Raw genomic sequence first — 18738 nt, forward strand, 5'->3', positions numbered from 1 at the left:
CAGGAGAGGCAATATTCAAGCGGCCTTAAATAAGTAGGAACAGTACTGGATTTACATAATAGCATGTCTCCATTTGGCCTATATGAAAGCATAGCTTGGCCTATTTTAATCTAAAGATTTTTCTATATTTTAGTCTCTGGCTTAAAGTGTGAGCTTATGTTTTACATTTTTTAAAATATCTTTTGGATTTATTTTTCACAAAATAAGTATTTATATATTTATTTGTCATATCACAGAAAAAAATAGACCCAAAAGATATAACAAATATAAGAAATAAGCATGGACTAAAATATTGAAAAACCTGTGCTCTGATTTTGCACCTTCTATCATTTTAATATGGCACCTAGTTTCTTTTCCATGCAGATATGCCAAATTGAGCAGCTGCCTTTTTGTACCCCTGACAGAGTATTGTGCTGTCTCTGTGTACCCATGTCACAGAGTATTGCACCTCGAAATGCTGGATCAGTGTTGGGTTGCTAAATTTACAGAGCTGACTCCTTTGAAACTCTGGACTTTGTTTGGATATATGCTTTTCACATTGCGTGTTTCATTGCATTTCTAAAAAAAAAGCTACTAAGACACCTTTGATGATTATACATATTGATGCAATTAGTAGATTTCACCTAAGTGAGTGGTGAAGTGTAGTGCTTATATGAGGGTCTTTCACATTTCATAGATATTGGTGGTTGTTCATTTTTTGAGTGGAATTTGTTCTTTGTATCTAAAGCATATGGGGACAGACTTAAATATGTAAACATGCAATACCCTACAGGAAAGGTGAGACAGGGGAGATACGATAGAAACATTTAAATTCCTCCAAGGTTTCCATGCACAACAGGCAAGCCTCTTTCAACGGAAAGGAGGCTCATGGGATGAGGGTAAAAGGGGGTAGACTTCGAAATAATCTAAGGAAATATTTCTTTACAGAGAAGCTGGTGGATGCATTGAACAGCCTTCCAGTGGAAGCTGTCGAGACAAGGACAGTATCTGAATTCAGGAAAGCATGGGATAAGTATGGGGGATCTCCAAGGGACTGGTGGGTATTATAGAGCTGAGGATGGTGTGGATGTGCAAAATAAATAGGCTGTGTGGTCTTTTTTTGCCATCATGTTTCCATGTTTCTCTTTCATGAATCAAGCTCTAACTTATCCAACAAGGAATCTAAATTATCCACCAACTGACCACCAACCTCTCTCAAGTTAAAATCAGCTTGACTATTTATTATAGAAAATATGGTTAAAATTCTCTGTCTTGATAAAGTAGGGCAGATTTTAACTCCCTGCTGTTTTGTCCTCGTCATCTTTTCATCATGCTCTGCACCATCACTTGGGAGTCAATATAATACTCAATATATTACGCAGTATAATAGGAACTGCATTTATTTTTCTAGAACTAAATGTTTGGAAAACAAAAATCCACCCCAGTGGTCTTCACTCTTACTATAATGAAGGTTAACCTTTTACTTGAGGTAGGCTTAAATAGTGCTGAAAGTAGGAGGCATTGCTGCTGTAGTAGGCAGAAACAATTTGGATTTCATTCTATGTTCTGTATTCTATCTTTCTCATTATTGTTCATGAACACATTTTTCGTTTTTAGACTAAAGGGATTTATATTCCTCTTCAAATTCACTTCATTTAACTGTTTAATCTATTCTGCTTATTATACTACAACCTATTATTGTGACAGGATGTATGTCATCACAAAGCATAGAATTATAACTGGAGATGAACGATTGTTGAGAGCTTCATGGATAAATTACAGTTTAATGTATAAAATACAGCTGGATTAGGATGTGTAGGTGACTTTGCTGGAAACATAACTTCTTGCACAGTTCTTAAATTGTGCATATTTTGAAAATGTAATTCTTAATACACTTAATGGGCAATGTTCCAGTATTGGGAGGCTCTTGTGCAGATGTCACCTATGAGTAACAAGGTGGCCCATCCTCCAAAGGGTGGATCAGAGGAGGTGACTCCACCCGTCACACTGGGAGGAGAGGAGGAGTTCAGAGAGAAGTGCTTCCAGAGACGGAGGGAGTCTGGGGAAAGGCTGTATGCTGGCTCAGCGTTCCCAGGTGATCTGTGGGAGAAGTGGTGTCCCTTTACCTGCCAGTGGTGTGGGATTTGGCTGAGAGATCCAGCCCTAAGGAAAAAGAGAGGATTTGTCTGAGTCAACCCAGCCATCTGACAGGCATTTGGACGTGCATTTTCGACGCGCTAGCTTTATCCCTTATTCAGTAAGGGTTAATAGTGCGTCGAAAATGCGCATCCAACCCCCTCGAGACTAATAGCGCCCGCAACATGCAAATGCATGTTGATGGCCCTATTAGTCATTCCCGCGAGATACAGAAAGTAAAATGTGCAGCCAAGCCGCACATTTTACTTTATGAAATTAGCGCCTACCCAAAGGTAGGCGTTAATTTCTGCCGGCGCCGGGGAAGTGCACAGAAAAACAGTAAAAACTGCTTTTCTGTGCACCCTCTGAATTAATATCATGGTGATATTAAGTCGAAGTCCCGAAAGTTAAAAAAAAGTTAAAAAAAAATTTTGAAATCAGCCCGCAGCTTGAAAACCAGACGCTCAATTTTGCCGGCGTCCGGTTTCCGAACCTGTGGCTGTCAGCAGGTTTGAGAACCGACGCCGGCAAAATTGAGCGTCAGCTGTCAAACCCGCTGACGGCCGCTGCTCCTGTCAAAAAAGAGGTGCTAGGGACGCGCTAGTGTCCCTAGCGCCTCTTTTTACCGCAGGCCCTAATTTAAATAAATTAAGTTACTGAATCACGCGCACAGGAGAGCAGGCGCTCGCCCGCTCTCCCGCGATTTTTACTGTATCGGCCTGTGAGTAACTGTGGAAACCTGAGAAGGGCTCTTTAACATTTTTTGGGGAGACCTGAAGACTAAAAGACCTTATTGAGATTAACAAGAGAGCCTATTCTGATTTGGAAAGTGACTTAAGCAACATAAGAAATGTGTCTGTAGATATGATTTTTGTACCTGTTTGAACTTTTGAGGTTTTAGGAGTAAAGCTATTTCCTCTGTTTGGAACACAACACTTTTGTATCATCTCCTTATTTGGCATGTGATACCTGTGTCTCCATCACAAAATCCACATTCCCTCATGCTGTGGGGACTGCATGGGAAGAATGGGGCATGGTGACTAGAAAGAACAGGTACTGGGCGGAGAGAACAGGGCTCAGGAACTGGGGAGGAGCAGGGACTTGGCAATTGGGGGTAGAAGGAAAAACTGGTTGGCAGGCAGAACAGGGACTTGTGGATGAGGGAGAGAAGGGACTTGGGGGCGGGGGACAGTAGAGACTTGGCAATTATGTGGAGGTCACACTCTAGATGCCATATTCACTAACTCTCTTGTTGACTCTAACCTACCTAAATGCACACCCATACCCTGGTCAGACCATTACCGGATCGATATATGCTGCTCTATTACATGCAACCACATCTCTCCTCACACCAAAAAACAGATCCATCACCTTCAGAAAACAATGCAAAACCGAAGACATCGCTGAAGCAGTTTCAGAAGAACTCCTTAAATTAGACCTCTCTGATGCCAACTCGACCTGCTCCTCTTGGTATCACATCACTAGTAACGTAGCAAATGAGCTTTGCCCTCTACAGACTAAAGAAAACACAGAGAAGAAAGATAAAAAGCCCTGGTACACCCCGGATCTTAGAAAATTGAAACTTGAGCTCCATAAAATGGAAAAGAAATGGCGTAAAAACCAAACACCTATTTTACTACAGAAATTTAAGTCACTCCCTTCATGAATAACCGGAAAATGACAGACGAAACCAAGAAAAACTACTACGCCCTGAAGATCCACCAATACCAATTCAATCCACGAGCTCTCTTCCAATATGTCTCTTCCATCATCACTCCCCCAACCAACTTCAATCCAGATAATGATGATAAAAATAGATGTGAAACACTTGCATCCTACTTTCATGACAAAATCAACGCTATTATGAACCGCATCTCTTCTTCCTCCCCTTCTAATCTCCTTACAAACTCTACCTCTCCCTCTATTTCCTCTACACATAGACCACCCATTTACAATACAAATCCACACAGTCCCTGCTCAGCTTCACTTACAAAATTTGAAACCACAACGACACTAGAAATTGAAGGTATACTCAAAAAAGCTAAACCAGCAACGCACCCATTTGACATCATGCCTACAAAAACACTCCTCGCCATCCCGTCAAGAATTGCAATACCTATAACAAAGATTCTTAACAAATTTATCACATCAGGAATTGTACCTACCCAACTCAAACACGCCATAATAAAACCAACTCTGAAGAAACAAGATTTAAACCCTACAGAACCAGCAAACTTTCGCCCAGTTTCTAACTTACCTTTCCTCTCCAAAATATTAGAGAAAGTCATCAACAAGCAACTCACTGAATTACTGGATGAAAATCAATTACTCTCCCCATCCCAATATGGATTCCGCAAGTACCATAGCACTGAACCTCTTCTCCTAACACTCTCTGATACTATCCTAAAAGCATTAGACGCTGGTCAATCCTATATACTTGCCCTGCTGGACATTTCCTCGGCATTTGACACAGTCAACCACAACATCCTTTAAACTTGCCTCTCTTAAATTGGCATTACTGGCACTGCGTTAGGTTGGCTCAAATCTTTTCTTAACGGCAGGAAATAGTGTAAAAATTGGCCAGCAGGAATCCAAACCAAAAAATTTGTTACAAGGAGTACCTCAAGGCTCCTCTCTATCCTCCACACTTTTCAATATATACCTCACTCCACTCTGTCAACTGTTAATGAAACTGGGTCTCCCGCACTTTATATATGCAGATGATGTGCAGAATCTAATCCCTATCAATGACTCCCTACCCAATGCGCTCAAAATCTGGAATTCTGCACTAACGGAAATTGAGAGTCTACTAACTGAAAATTCATTGGCAATAAATACCAACAAAACAGAGCTGCTCATTATTTCTTCACAAAATGACAACCATGCTAGCCCTACTCTACAATCTCTATCTGACCATCACACTATACAACAAGTCCGCAGTCTTGGTGTCATAATTTACAATCATTTTACATTAAAAAAAATTCATCACTTCCACCATTAAAAATGGTTTCCACAAACTTCATACCTTGAAAAGGATAAAACCACTACTACACCCAAATGACTTCCGGACTGTACTACAGGCTATTATTGTCTAAATTGGACTACTGTAACTCCTTACTACTAGGTCTACCAAATAACAATACAACCACTACAGATGCTACAAAATGCAGCTGCACGCTTGATCACTAACACACACCGCCACGAACACATTACTCCAGCTCTACAACTCCTACACTTGCTTCCGATTGCATTTAGGATAATATTCAAAGTACTCACTCTTATACACAAGACATTATATAACCAAGACATGCATTGGTCTTCTGAGTTCTTTACATTCCATACTTCGGACAGACCAATTAGAAAAATGCACCAGGCTAAGCTAAATACTCCAATGCTTAAACAGATAAAATATGTCACAACGAGAGAACGAACATTTACGATAGCTGGAATTAACATGTGGAACAAATTACCCACTGATCTGCGCCTAGAACCCTGCCTCAAGAAATTTAAACAGAATTTAAAAACATGGCTGTTTAAACAAGCCTACAATTTGTGAACCTTTCTCTTCAGATTAAAATATTATATGACATTTATATAATACTATTTTCTCATTCCAATCAGTTACTTTTAATTACGCTAAACACACCATGGTGTCCTTTTTACCTGCAACACGATTAATATTGTAATTTATCTTTCAACTAATTCTGACCTTGAAAATATCTGTACTGTTAATAATGTACTATTAAGTTGATCTGCCAGCCCTATACGCCCCAGCTAATTCTAGTTTGGTTTATTTTAATTATATTATAATTTCAATGTTATCAGCTATGTATCATTACTTAAATATGTTGGATTGTAAAACTTGTTGCTAATTTAATGTTCATTGTAAACCGAGGTGATGTTTGCTAACGAGCCGCGGTATATAAAAATCCTTAAATAAATAAAATAAAAATAAATGTGGGTACAAATGGGGACTATTAGACTGGCTGGGGAGTTATCAGTGAAGGTGTGTGATGAGAGTAAGACAAAGGGGTTGGAAGGAGGGGAGAGGCTAAGAGATAATGTGAATGACCTGGAGGACTGAAGAGAGGATGAAAGGCAGTGGAAAAGGGAATGGTGTGCATCTTTGGTTCATTCAAATTCTGATCTGAAGAGGATAGTTTTAGCAACTTTTAGCTTTAAAGTTAGTCAATAGATGTATTAAGTTACTCCAATATAAAGGTACTACCTGATAGATATATTTTTGTTTTATTTGTTAACCTTTCTTCTGGGAAAATGAAAGGCAGAGGAAAGTAGATGAGGTTTGAGGGTGAGTATGTAAGGTGGTGCAAAAGGGGGACTACGGAGAGTGTGAAAGACATAGGAATAAAAGGCTGGGGAAAGAGTGAGAGACAAAAGGGAATTGGAGGGTTGGAGAGAGGGGGAAAGCTGTTAGGTAGATGAGTCTGAGGACTGGAGGTTTGGAGGTGAGATTTAGCTATGAGTAGATTGAAAGGAAGAGAAGAGAGAAATGAAGGAAAAGATGAAAGGGAAAGATCAATGTCTGAAATAGGTGTAGGGAAGGAAGAAGACAGAGAAGAGAGAAACAATGGAAAATTGAAAGGAGATCCTGGAAAAGAACTTTGGAGAAAACCACAAAGTGAGAGACCAGGACCAACTCAGTAAAAAAAATAAAATGGCCAGATAATAAGGTAGAAATTGTTTTATTTTCAGCTTTCAGAGAACGGAATGTGTCAGTTTTGGGAATGTACATTTCTTATATCGTTGCATTTTGCTTAATTCAGGATGAAATGCATTTCTATTTCTTTTTCTCTGGTGTTGCACCACATGTAGAGTTGGGCTTCTCAGGGTCTCCATTTCAGTTTTTGTCTTCATGTTCTATTTTCAATTTGTGATCCCTTATTTTGTATTAGATAAGGGTCAGTCTGAGTTTTGTGTGTGTGACTGAGGTAAAGGATTTTGCTAGCATGTAGCATCTATGAAAAGATCTATAGCAATCTATCTTGCTTTTTTTTTTTCTGGTAAGAGAAATATTGGTGTTCTGTAGCCTGTGGTAATATTTGTAGTGCTGCTATTTGGAGGCAGGGAGTTAGTGCTATAATGGTATGGCAGGGTTGTGAAACAGATTCTGAAGATCTTGTTTGCAGGATTTTGTGTTTCATAAAATTTCTGGCAGTGGATGGTGTTTGCGTGGTTACTATTGAGGTGATACCAGAATTATAAATTTGTTTTTTGAACGGTGAGTTATAAGGGGAAACATTGTTGAGGGAATTTCTGTGGCTGCCGAGTGTTACTTAACTGGAAGCACAGGATTTAAATTGAGAATCTACCCCTTCCTGTATAGGCTTCAGGCTTCACTCCCATATCCATACAGAAGAATTGGTTAAATGATGCTATCAAATAATTTGAATGGTAGTTTTACTGAAAGGTTGAAACTGGCCTTTGGGTTTGGTTTTTTTTTTTTTTTAATTGCATAGAAGGTCCTTGGGACTTTTTCTGATTATGTCTTTTAAAGCCATTTTGGAAGCAGGGGACTGTGGTGTCTGGGTGGATGTGATGTATGGAAATGCCACTTTGGTACTTCCCCTCCATGCTTAATTTGTCCCCTTTGCACTCCATCCCCCATACTTCTGTCTGGAAGTGTCACTGTCCAAAGGAGATGGTTCTGAAAGTTTTCCTACTCTTAATCTCAGAAAAATGTGACTCTTGCTCCTCTCTCAACTATATCCTGTAGCTGTCTCCTTGTGACTCCCTCTACTGGCACATCACAAGTGCACACCCACCCTGAGGGTGCAATGGAATCTACCATCTTTCCTTTTGCTAAGGAAGGAATTCAATTAATTTGTACTATTCTGGTCAGGCTTTGGCCCTTATGTATGTAACAGCTTGAAGGTTAGCATTGTATCGCTGATCTAGCACAGCATGACAACAAAAACATTGGAAGTGCAATAGGCTGACAAAGGGTGGTGTGTGGATACAAGAAAAAGTGCTAAAATATTTTTATCTGCCCTTGGCAGCCAGACCCAAAGGAACTTTGCACCCAAAACTCAAACCTTGGAACTTCTCTCAAAGTCGCAAAGAAGTCAAAACTTATGGGCTTCTCTAAAAGGGCACCACAAAAAAGTGTATAATCCTCATGTATAGTTTCAAATCAGGAGTTAAATTATATGACAACATCTGTTCTTCAGATTCAAATGTCCTTACGAATGTAGCCCCTGTCTTAATATGTCCTGCTATTTGGGTCTCAGGAATAACCAAGGCATGTGCAGAAAACATCCAGGGACTTTTCATTTGATTTTTCCCAGAGAGGAAACTGTTGACAGAGATTCTCACAGGGTGAAAGATTATCCAGGATGCTAGAGCAAGCAGACAGCCAGAACTATGTGATGAGTAGACGCCTAGTAGCTTCCTGGCCTGGAACCAACCACTGCTTGGGAGGATTATGGTAACATTTTTTGTATTGAGATCTATACATATAAGTGGAACCTACTGGATTTATGAGTACAGTGGGGCATTTCCCATTTTGATAGCAAGATTAGTTACTCCAGGCACTCCGAATCCTTCTCATTATGTGGAAATTGAACTGATTCCCGTACTAGAACTTTTGTTGCCACCGAAGATAGGCTGAAGATGGAGTACCCTCTTTGAAGATTATAATTGTGTAGAAGCTGAACTAGCTCCATTAATGGACAAAAGAACAGAAGAAATGCCATACTGGGTCAGACCAAGGGTCCATCAAGCCCAGTATCCTGTTTCCAACAGGATTCAATCCAAATTACATTACCTGGCAGGTATCCAAACATTAAATAGCTCTTACGCTACTAATGCCAGCAGTGGCTATTCCCTAAGTTAACGGACTTCTCCTTCAAATCTTTTTTTCAACCCAGCTGCACTAACTGCCTTAACCACATCCTCTGGCAACAAATTCCAAAGCTTAATTGTGCACTGTTTGACAAAGAATTTTCATTGATTTGTTTTAAATCTATTTGCTAACTTCATGGCGTATTATCTGAAAGAGTAAATAACAGATTCATATTTACTGTTCAAGTCCTTTAATGATTTTGTAGAGCTCTATCATATCCCTCCCAGCTGTCACTTCTCCAAGCTAAACAGCCCTAACCTCTTTAGCCTTTCCTCCTAGGGGAGCTGTTCCATGCCCTTTATCATATTGGTCGCCCTTCTCTGTACCTTCTCCAATATAACTATATCTTTGTTGAGATGCGGCAACCAGTATTCAAGGTGCGGTCTCACCATGGAGCAATACAGAGATGATATGACAATCTCTGTTTTATTTACTAAGCCTTCCTAATGATTCCTAACAGTCAGGCCGATACAGTACAGTGCGCTCCGATGGAGCGCACTGTTAGCCTGCTCTTGGACGCGTGTTTTCCCTTACCCCTTATTCAGCAAGGGGAGGAAAACGCGTGTCCAACCCGTGGCACTTAATAGCGCCCTCAACATGCAAATGCATGTTGATGGCCCTATTAGGTATGCGCACGGGATACAGAAAGTAAAATGTGCAGCCAAGCCGCAAATTTTACTTTCAGAAATTAGCACCGACCCTAATTTCTTCCGGCGCCGGGAAAGTACACAGAAAAGCAGTAAAAACTGCTTTTCTGTGCACCCTCCGACCTAATATCATAGCGAAATTAAGTTGGAGGTCCCGAAAAGTAAAAAAAAAAAAAAAAAAATTTGAATTCGGCCCGCGGCTGTCGGGCCGAAAACCGAACTCTCAATTTTGCCGGCGTCCGGTTTCTGAGCCCGTGGCTGTCAGCGGGCTCGAGAACCGACACTGGCAAAATTGAGCGTCGGCTGTCAAACCCGCTGACAGCCACTGCTCCTGTCAAAAAGGAGGCGCTAGGGACACGCTAGTGTCCCTAGTGCCTCCTTTTCCCCGTTTTTACCGCGTCACCTAATTTAAATAGAGAATCTCGCGCACCAGCGAAGGGCCGGTGCGCGCGCCAGGAGAGCGGGCGTTCGTCCGCTCTCCCGCATACTTTACTGTATCGGCCCGAGTGTTTGCTTTTTTGTGCACCCCAGTACACTGTCCTGATGATTTCAATGTAATTTCCACCATGATGCCCAGATCTTTTTCCTGGGTGGTAACTCCAAACTAGGAACCTAACATTCGGGCCGATTCAGTAAAGTCTGCGGGAGAACTCTCCCGGCGTGCACACAGGCCACTCGCCCGTGTGTGCGATTCAGTATTTAAATTAGGTCTGGCGGTAGAAACGGGCAAAAGGAGGCCCTAGGGACACTAGCCGACGCTCAATTTTGCCGGCGTCGGTTCTCGAGCCCGCTGACAGACACGGGCTCGGAAACCGGACGCCGGCAAAATTGAGCGTCCGGTTTTTGACCCAACAGCTGCCGGCCGACTCCAACATTTTTTGTTTTTTTTTTTACTTTTTTTACCCTTCGGTACCTCCGACTTAATATCGCCATGATATTAAGTCGGAGGGTGCACAGAAAAGCAGTTTTTACTGCTTTTCTGTGCACTTTCCCGCTGCCTGAAGAAATTAGCACCTACCTTTGGGTAGGCGCTAATTTCTGAAAGTAAAATGTGTGGCTTGGCTGCACATTTTACTTACTGAATCGCGCGTGAATACCTAATAGGGCCATCAACATGCATTTGTAGGTTGAGGACGCTATTAGGTTTGGCGGGTTGGACGCGCGTTTTCCATCCCTTAATGAATAAGGGGTAAGGGAAAACGCGTGTCCAATGGCAGGTTAACAGTGCGCTCCAACGGAGCGCACTGTACTGTATCGGCCCGATTGTGTAACTACAGTTTGTCACCTTGCACGTTTCCACATTAAATTTAATCTGTCATTTGATGCCCAACCTTCCAGACTCGCAAGGTCCTCCTGCAATTTATTGCAATCCGCTTGTGATTTAACTACTTTGAATAATTTTGTGCCACCTGCAAATTTGATCATCTTGCTCACAGTACCCTTTCCAGATCATTTATAAATATATTAAAAAGCACTGGTCCAAGTACAGATCCCTGAGGCACTACACTGGTTACCTTCTTTCACTGAGAAAATTGACCATTTAATCCTGTCTGTTTCCTGTCTTTTAACCTGTTTGTAATCCAGAAGAGGACATTGCCTCATATCCCATGACTTTTTAGTTTTCTTAGAAGCCTCTCATGAGGGACTTTGTTAAACACCTTCTGAAAATCCAAATATACTACATCTACGAGTTCACCTTTATCCACATGTTATTAACCCCTTTAAAAAAAATGTAGCAGGTTTGTGAGGGAAGACTTCCCTTGATTAAATCCATGCTGGCTGTGTCCCATTAAATCATGTCTATTAATATGTTCTGTGATTTTGTTCTTTACAATAGTTTCTACAATTTTTCCTGGCACTAAAGTCAGGCTCACAGGTCTATAGTTTCCAGGATCTCCCCTGGAGCCCTTTTTAAATATCGGGGTTACATTTACCACCTTCCAGTCTTCAAGTACAATGGATAATTTTGACTGATTACAAATTACTTGTAATAGGTCTGAAATTTCATTTTTAAGTTCTTTCAGAACCTTGGAGTGCATACCATCCAGTCCAAGTGATTTTCTACACTTCAGTTTGTCAATCTGGCCTACTACATCTTCCAGGTTCACCGTGATTTGGTTCAGTTCATCCAAATCATTATCTTTGAAAGCAGTCTCCAGAACAGGCATCTCCCTAACATCCTTATTAGTAAACACCAAAGCAAAGAATTAATTTAGCCTTTCCACAATGGCCTTATCTTCCCTAAGTCGCCCTTTAACCTCTTGATCATCTAACGGTCCAACCAACTCTCTCACAGGCTTCCTACTTTGAATATATTTTTTAAAGTTTTTATTATGCGGTTTTGCCACTATGGCCAACTTCTTTTCAAATTCTCTCTTAGCAATGTTTTACATTTAATTTGCCAGTTCTTATAGTTTTTCCTATTTTCTTCAAATGGAACCTTCTTATAATTTTTGAAGGAAGATCTTTGGGCTAAAATAGCCTCAAGCAGCTCACCTTTTAACCATGCCAGCAATCATATGGCCTTCCTGCCACCTTTCTTAATGCATGGAATACATCTGGACTGCACTTCTAAGATTTTTTTTTTTTTCATTAGTTCAAATTTGATCATGTTATCATCACTATTGCCAAGCAGCCCCACCACCGTCACACCTCTCTCACCAAATTCTGCATTCCACTAAAATAGCTTCCTCTCCCATTGGTTCCTGAACCAGATGCTTCCTAAAGCAGTCATTTATTCCATCCAGAAACTCTCTCTCTAGCATGTCCTGATGATACATTTACCCAGTCAATAGTGTGGTAATTGAAATCTCCCATTATTACTGCATTGCCAATTTTGTTACTTCCCTAATTTCTCTTAGCATTTCATTGTCTGTCTTATTTTGGCTAGGTGGATGATAGTATACTCTTATCGCTATACTCTTCCCCAACACACATGGGATTTATACCCATAAAGATTCTGTGCATTTAGTCTCTTGCAAGATCTTTATCCTATTGGACTCTATGCCATCCTGGACATAAAGTGCCACCCCCCCCCCCCCCCCCCCCAAGTTGATCCTCCCTATCATTGCGATATAATTTGTACCTTGGTATAGCACTATTCCATTGGTTATCCTCTTTCCACCAGGTCGCTGAGATGCCAATTAAGTCTATCTCATCATTTATTTATTTATTTATTTTATTTTTTTTTTTTTAATTTTTATATACCGAGGTTCTTATAGAGACTATAAATCACTCCGGTTTACATATAACGATAAACTGCCCAACATAGATAAGGGGGCTTTACATAGAACAGTGGTACATATAGAACATTATAACTGGATGACAATTTAACATAATGATAATAAATAATATAGAATAGTTTTACTGGTAATTAATAAAATTATGTAATATAAACTATATAATTTAAATATTTAACTTGGATATAGTGACATATTAACCATGCCAAATATAAATAATAAGATAAAATGAATTTTGAACTTAGAAATTGTAGTCCAGTTGCGGAAGAAAATATAAATAAGATTAATTTTTAGAACTCAAAGATTGTTGTCCAGTTGCAGAGTCCTGAAGGTAGGACTTGGTATGGTGACCATAATTAGGGGATACTTCTTATTTGGAAGACTTTCCGTCTTGGTAGGATTCATTCACTACTATACACTGTTTCATTAGTTCCTTCGAAGATATCTCCCTTCAAACCATGTGCATTTGAGCGACTGTCAGCTTTCCCCTTTGTTTTAGTTTAAAAGATGCTCTATCTCCTTTTTAAAGGTTAACACCAGCAGTCTGGTTCCACTCTGGTTAAGGTGGAGCCCATCCATTCAGAAAAGACTCTACCTTTCCCAAAAGGTTGCCCAGTTACATACAAAACTGAATCCCTTTTCCCTGCACCATTGTCTCATCCATGCATTGAGACTCTGGAGCTCTGCCTGCCTCTGGGGACCTGCGCATAGAACAGGGAGAATTTCAGAGAATGCTACCCTGGTGGTTTTGGATTTCAGCTTTCTATCCTAAAAGCCTAAATCTGGCTTCCAGAACCTCCCTCCCACATTTTCCTATGTCGTTGGTGCCCACATGTATCACGACAGTCGGCTCCTCCCACTATCTAAAATCCTACCTAGGTGACCGTGAGGTCCACAACCTTCGCTACAGGCAGGCAAGTTACCAGGCAATGTTCACATCCACCAGCCACTCAGCTATCTACATTCCAAATAATCAAATCACTAATTATGATGGCTGACCTAAACCTAGCCCTGGAGACTCATCCTCAATGTGAGAGGACAACACATCACCTTGACAGCAGGTCCTAGCTACAGGATCACTTCCTGTTACCCCAGTATGATGCTCTCCAACCCAAAGACCTTCCTCCTCCAAGGCAGCACCAGGGTTGCCAGACTGGAGTTGGGAATTGGCTATCATCTCCCTGAAGGTCTCCTCTATGTACCTCTCTGTTTGCCTCAGCTCCTCCAAGTCTGTCATTCTAGCCTCCAGAAATCGGACTCCCTCTCTGAGAACCAGGAGCTCTTTTCACCGAGTGCACACATACAACCTCTCACTGGTAAGTAAAAAAAATCATATATTTGACAGTCAATGGAAAAAGCTGGAACGCCCTCTTTGCTGCTGGATTGCTGCTTTCATCTTAATTTTGTTGTCTTCTTTGTTAAGTTTAGGTTGCTAAGGAAGTAGGAATGTGTAAATAAGAGTCCTTTAAATTTACCGATGTAATCACTTTTAATCTGGTAGTGACCTGCATAATTAAACTATTGATAAGGGCTGGGACAATCCTCTGTTTTAGATATGACTGATTTTTAATGTGAAATTAAGTATCTATAAATCAAAGGATGAGCTGGGGGTGGGAGAGGGATGAGAAGGAGGGAAAGACAAACACACTCACAAACCTTAAGCTATTACATACCTTTGGCCTGCTTTTGCCACAATTTATGTTAAGGCACAAAAGTCTTATCACTGAGGATTGTGAAACTCATTGTTTTTGCCAAGTTCACTCCAAACTGAATTGCTGAAGTATGAATCAATCAGACTTATTTGGAACCTGTTTGGATTGTCAAATCTAATGGACTGTTCCCTCAGTGGAGTACTACACAGAGACTACTAAAGAAAATATTTTCCCAATTCTGAGTAGCTACGTAAGGTCCAGTTCAGTATCTTACTAACCTAACAAACATGAACCCCACATTGTTCCAGTTCTCCCTGAACAAGAGACTACATTAATCTCAATAAGAGTTGAAGTTTAGATTCAAAGTATTCAACATACATTCAAAACATATTGTGTGCAAACATTATAGTATCCAGTGAGTTCCCTAGAGCATCAGCAGCCCTTAAACATCACACTCTACAATTAACTTACCTTAAACTGCAACAAAGGAAGGAAAACACCTAATCCAAGACTGAGCAATTCTGTGTAGCAGAATGACACAGATATTAGGTGAATCTTAAGCTTCTGTAATAACAGACAAACCAAATCAGTCTATATTAATCAGAGCTCTCTGAGCAGCAACATGCAAACCACTTGATGGGATTACAAAGATCAAAATGAATTGCAGATAAGTGATTGGGAGGTTCACAGATCACAATTTTTTATTTGTATTCTTTGAATTACCTAAATACCACTTTGATATTAGAATAGGTAGTATTTATATTCCTCTTATGTTTCCACTCCAAAAGCCTATTTAGAGCAAAACCAGCTACTCAGTATATTAGCCTCACAAAATCTTCCTAAAATTGTTTTGTAAATGACAAGAGGAGTTCTACAGGGGTAGGGTTGCCCAGTCCCAGTTAAACTGAAGAGGACTGGTCAGAAGAATCTAAGCTCATAAATTTTGTACTGACCCACACTGTTCAGTAGTCTCCCTCAGATGTATACTTTGATGGAAGGGCCAGCATTAGAGATAAAAATGAAATCTAGCTTCTGTTTATCCATGTAGCATTACAAATTCAATTCATATGTGCATGCTACAAATTATCCTCAAACTTAAAAATTGCTCCATTAACAATGTACTTATATAGCATTCCTCTACTGATAGAAATGAATTGCCAGGGAATGTCACTTGAAGTCTTATCTAGTGGTATCACATCAGATCATCATTGTCTATTTTACAATAAACTTTATTTGGATAATCTCATATTGTTTAATACTGCCACAGGTTCACCGACAATATTCAGATTTGGTGGTGCACAATGCAATAGTAAAATGCAATTCACAATTCTTAAAGATGTCGTAGTATAGTTATGTTACACAAAATTCAAAAAGGAATTATGTGCATAAATCAGTAAAATACAATATTAGCACAATTAATTTTATTATAAATAAATGTAACATTAATGTACAATATAAAGTCACATTACAAAAATAACGCTGTAATTTGTTTAAAAATATTTTTCATCCACTCATACATTCATACATACCATATACTACACTAACAATAAAATTACCCTAAAGGACCTCGTTCCAAAGAATAGTGAAGGAGTATGTTCCTCAATATGTTGAATATCCTCACTGCATCCCCGACACAGGGCCCGACTGTTTCACCGGATAGGCTTCTTCAAGGGGAACTAAATTCCATGCAATCTCCCTTGCTACCTCCCTTGCCAAACCTTATCACTGTAATATTTTCTTAGAGCGTACAATTTTCTACATTTTACCTCTTAGGATACATATTCAATTCTGCTCATGAAATCACATGCCGCACTGTGTCAATGGACTGAAGAAGTATTCAATCCCGATTAATCACTCCATAAAATTCTGCTATTCCCATCTATCTAAAAACATGAGAATATCTATTATTTACCTAGTATACTTAGGGGTAGATTTTAATACATGCGCGCGCACATGAACGTGCTAATTTTATAACATGCGTGCGCGCCTGCGCACGCTTGTTATAAAATCGGCGGACCGATTATAAAATCCAGCACATGCGTGCTGGATTTTATAATCCAGCGCGCATGTGCGTGTGAGCGCACGCAAGGGGGGGTGGAATTAAGCAATTTTCACGCGGCGATGCATCCCGGGCTTCCTCAGTTCCCTCCCTTCTACCCTAACCTCCCTTCCCCTTCCCTTCTCCTCCCTACCCCCTAAACCCTTTCTCCTACCTTTAACTTTTTTTGTTTTGCTGCTTACTGTCCAACAGAGCAGTAGCAACTTGCGCGCACCAGTTTCCCTTCCCCGGTACAGTGGTAAATGGCTGCTGTACCGGCTGCCTCCGGCTCCGCCCCCCCCCCCCCCCCCCCCCTTATCTGGGCCCGGCACTTTGGCGCGTAACGGGGGTTACGTGCATGGCCGGGTCCTTTTGAAGATGCGCGCAAGGCCCAGCCACGCACGTAACCCTTGTTTTCCCCACACACACTTTTCTTAAAATCTACCAGTTAGCATTTACACTTATCTTCCAGTTCAAACATTCCAAATGCACCTACCAAATCATTTTATAGAAACCGAATATAAGACATCAATTTTGCCATGAATATGGCTCTGCCAAATGTATAAATCTGCAAAATGAAAGAAAAGGAAGTACCTAACCACTCAAATATACTAAACAAAAAGAAAGGCAAAAGCAAAACCCCTGTGCTAAAAAATTTAGAAAGCGAGTCCTACCAGCCTTACACAGAGGATTATAAATTTGCATTATATTGCTTCATCAGGACGAACTGCCTGCCGGCATTTGCACCGAAACAAAAAAACGCCATGCATGCGCACAGCTGATGACAACTCGTTTTAAAGCGCACCGACGAATATAAATATATCTTTATAAATATATATTCCATGATAGGTATCTATCTATAGTATACCTATCATGTGCTGTACCATTGGAATTAATAAATAGTTAAAAAAAAAAAAAGAAAAGCCTTGGCTTTGGCAGTGTATGTTGATGAGAAAATATAGTAAGTTATTATTTACACAGGACATAAAAACATGATGGCAGAAAACGACTATACGGCCCATCCAGTATGCCAATCCATTCAATTAATTTAGCATTATAATTCCCATCACTCCCCTCAGAGATGCCCTGTATTTATCCCATGCTTTCTTGAATTCAGATACTGTTTTTATCTCCACCACCTCCACTGGGAGGCCGTTCCACACATCCACAACCCTCTCTAGAAAGAAATATTTCCTAAGATTACTCCTGAGTCTACTCTCTTTGAAACTCATCTCACGATCCCTCATTCTAGAACCTCATTTCCACTGAAAAAAGGCTCCCCTCCTGTGCATGGATAACTTTGAGATATTTGAATGTCTCTATCATATCTCACCTGTCTCACCTTTCCTCTGGGGGGCACATGTTTAGATCTTTATCCCCATATGCTTTAGAACCACTGACCATTTTTAGTATCCACCCTCTGGACAGACTCCATCCTGTTTATATCCTTTTGAAGGTGCGATCTCCAGCACTGCACACAGTATTCCAAAATCCAAATGAGGTCTCACCAAGGACCTATACAGGGGTAATACCGCCTCCCTTTTACTCGTGACCATTTCTCATTTCTGCTGACCATTAACCAATCAATTTTTGTGATATGATGTGAAGCTGATTCTGAATACCAAAAATCACAGTTCTTACTCTCTCATACCACCCCTTCTTATTTTGTTTTAAAATGATGATGCCTATCAATTTCATACAAGCATTGGGTGAGGTCACATCACTTAGGTATGCTACCTCAGTGGGTTTAAAAGAAAACTGCATTTTGCATTATGCAATACTTAAAAGCATACCTGATAAACAGTAACCATCCTGAATCAATTAAAAATGACACTTTTTAAAGTTATTTGTTTACAATTGTGTCATCAGCTTTCCTAGATCCCTTGATAAACAGACACGTAGGCAAGAATACCAGAATTTACACACACACACTGGGATCTGACTGGTTTCATTAACATGTGATCGTATTTGTATCAACTTAGCTAATGTTGACCAGTCAGACCCAGTGCATGATGTCTTTTTTTTTTTTTTTTTACATGTAGCTACTACCAGAGTATGAAAGAATTTCAGGAAAATAACACTGAATTTTTTAAAAAAGTAATTTAACATGAACATTAACAATTTGATATAGGGGTGTCTATTATGAATTATGCCATGTATACATTTGAAATGTTGCACACACGAC

The 18738-nt window shown here is 40.1% G+C and overlaps 1 protein-coding gene across 10 annotated transcripts in view; it reads right to left on the reverse strand.

Annotated features, from left to right (window-relative positions):
• Nucleotides 1–18738, reverse strand: part of LOC115075772 (ankyrin repeat and fibronectin type-III domain-containing protein 1-like) — a 1084545-nt gene that overhangs the window by 131965 nt on the left and 933842 nt on the right. The window lies entirely within an intron of this gene.

This window comes from Rhinatrema bivittatum, chromosome 14 (genome assembly GCF_901001135.1).
Source record: "Rhinatrema bivittatum chromosome 14, aRhiBiv1.1, whole genome shotgun sequence".
NCBI classification, from domain to species: Eukaryota; Metazoa; Chordata; class Amphibia; order Gymnophiona; family Rhinatrematidae; genus Rhinatrema; species Rhinatrema bivittatum.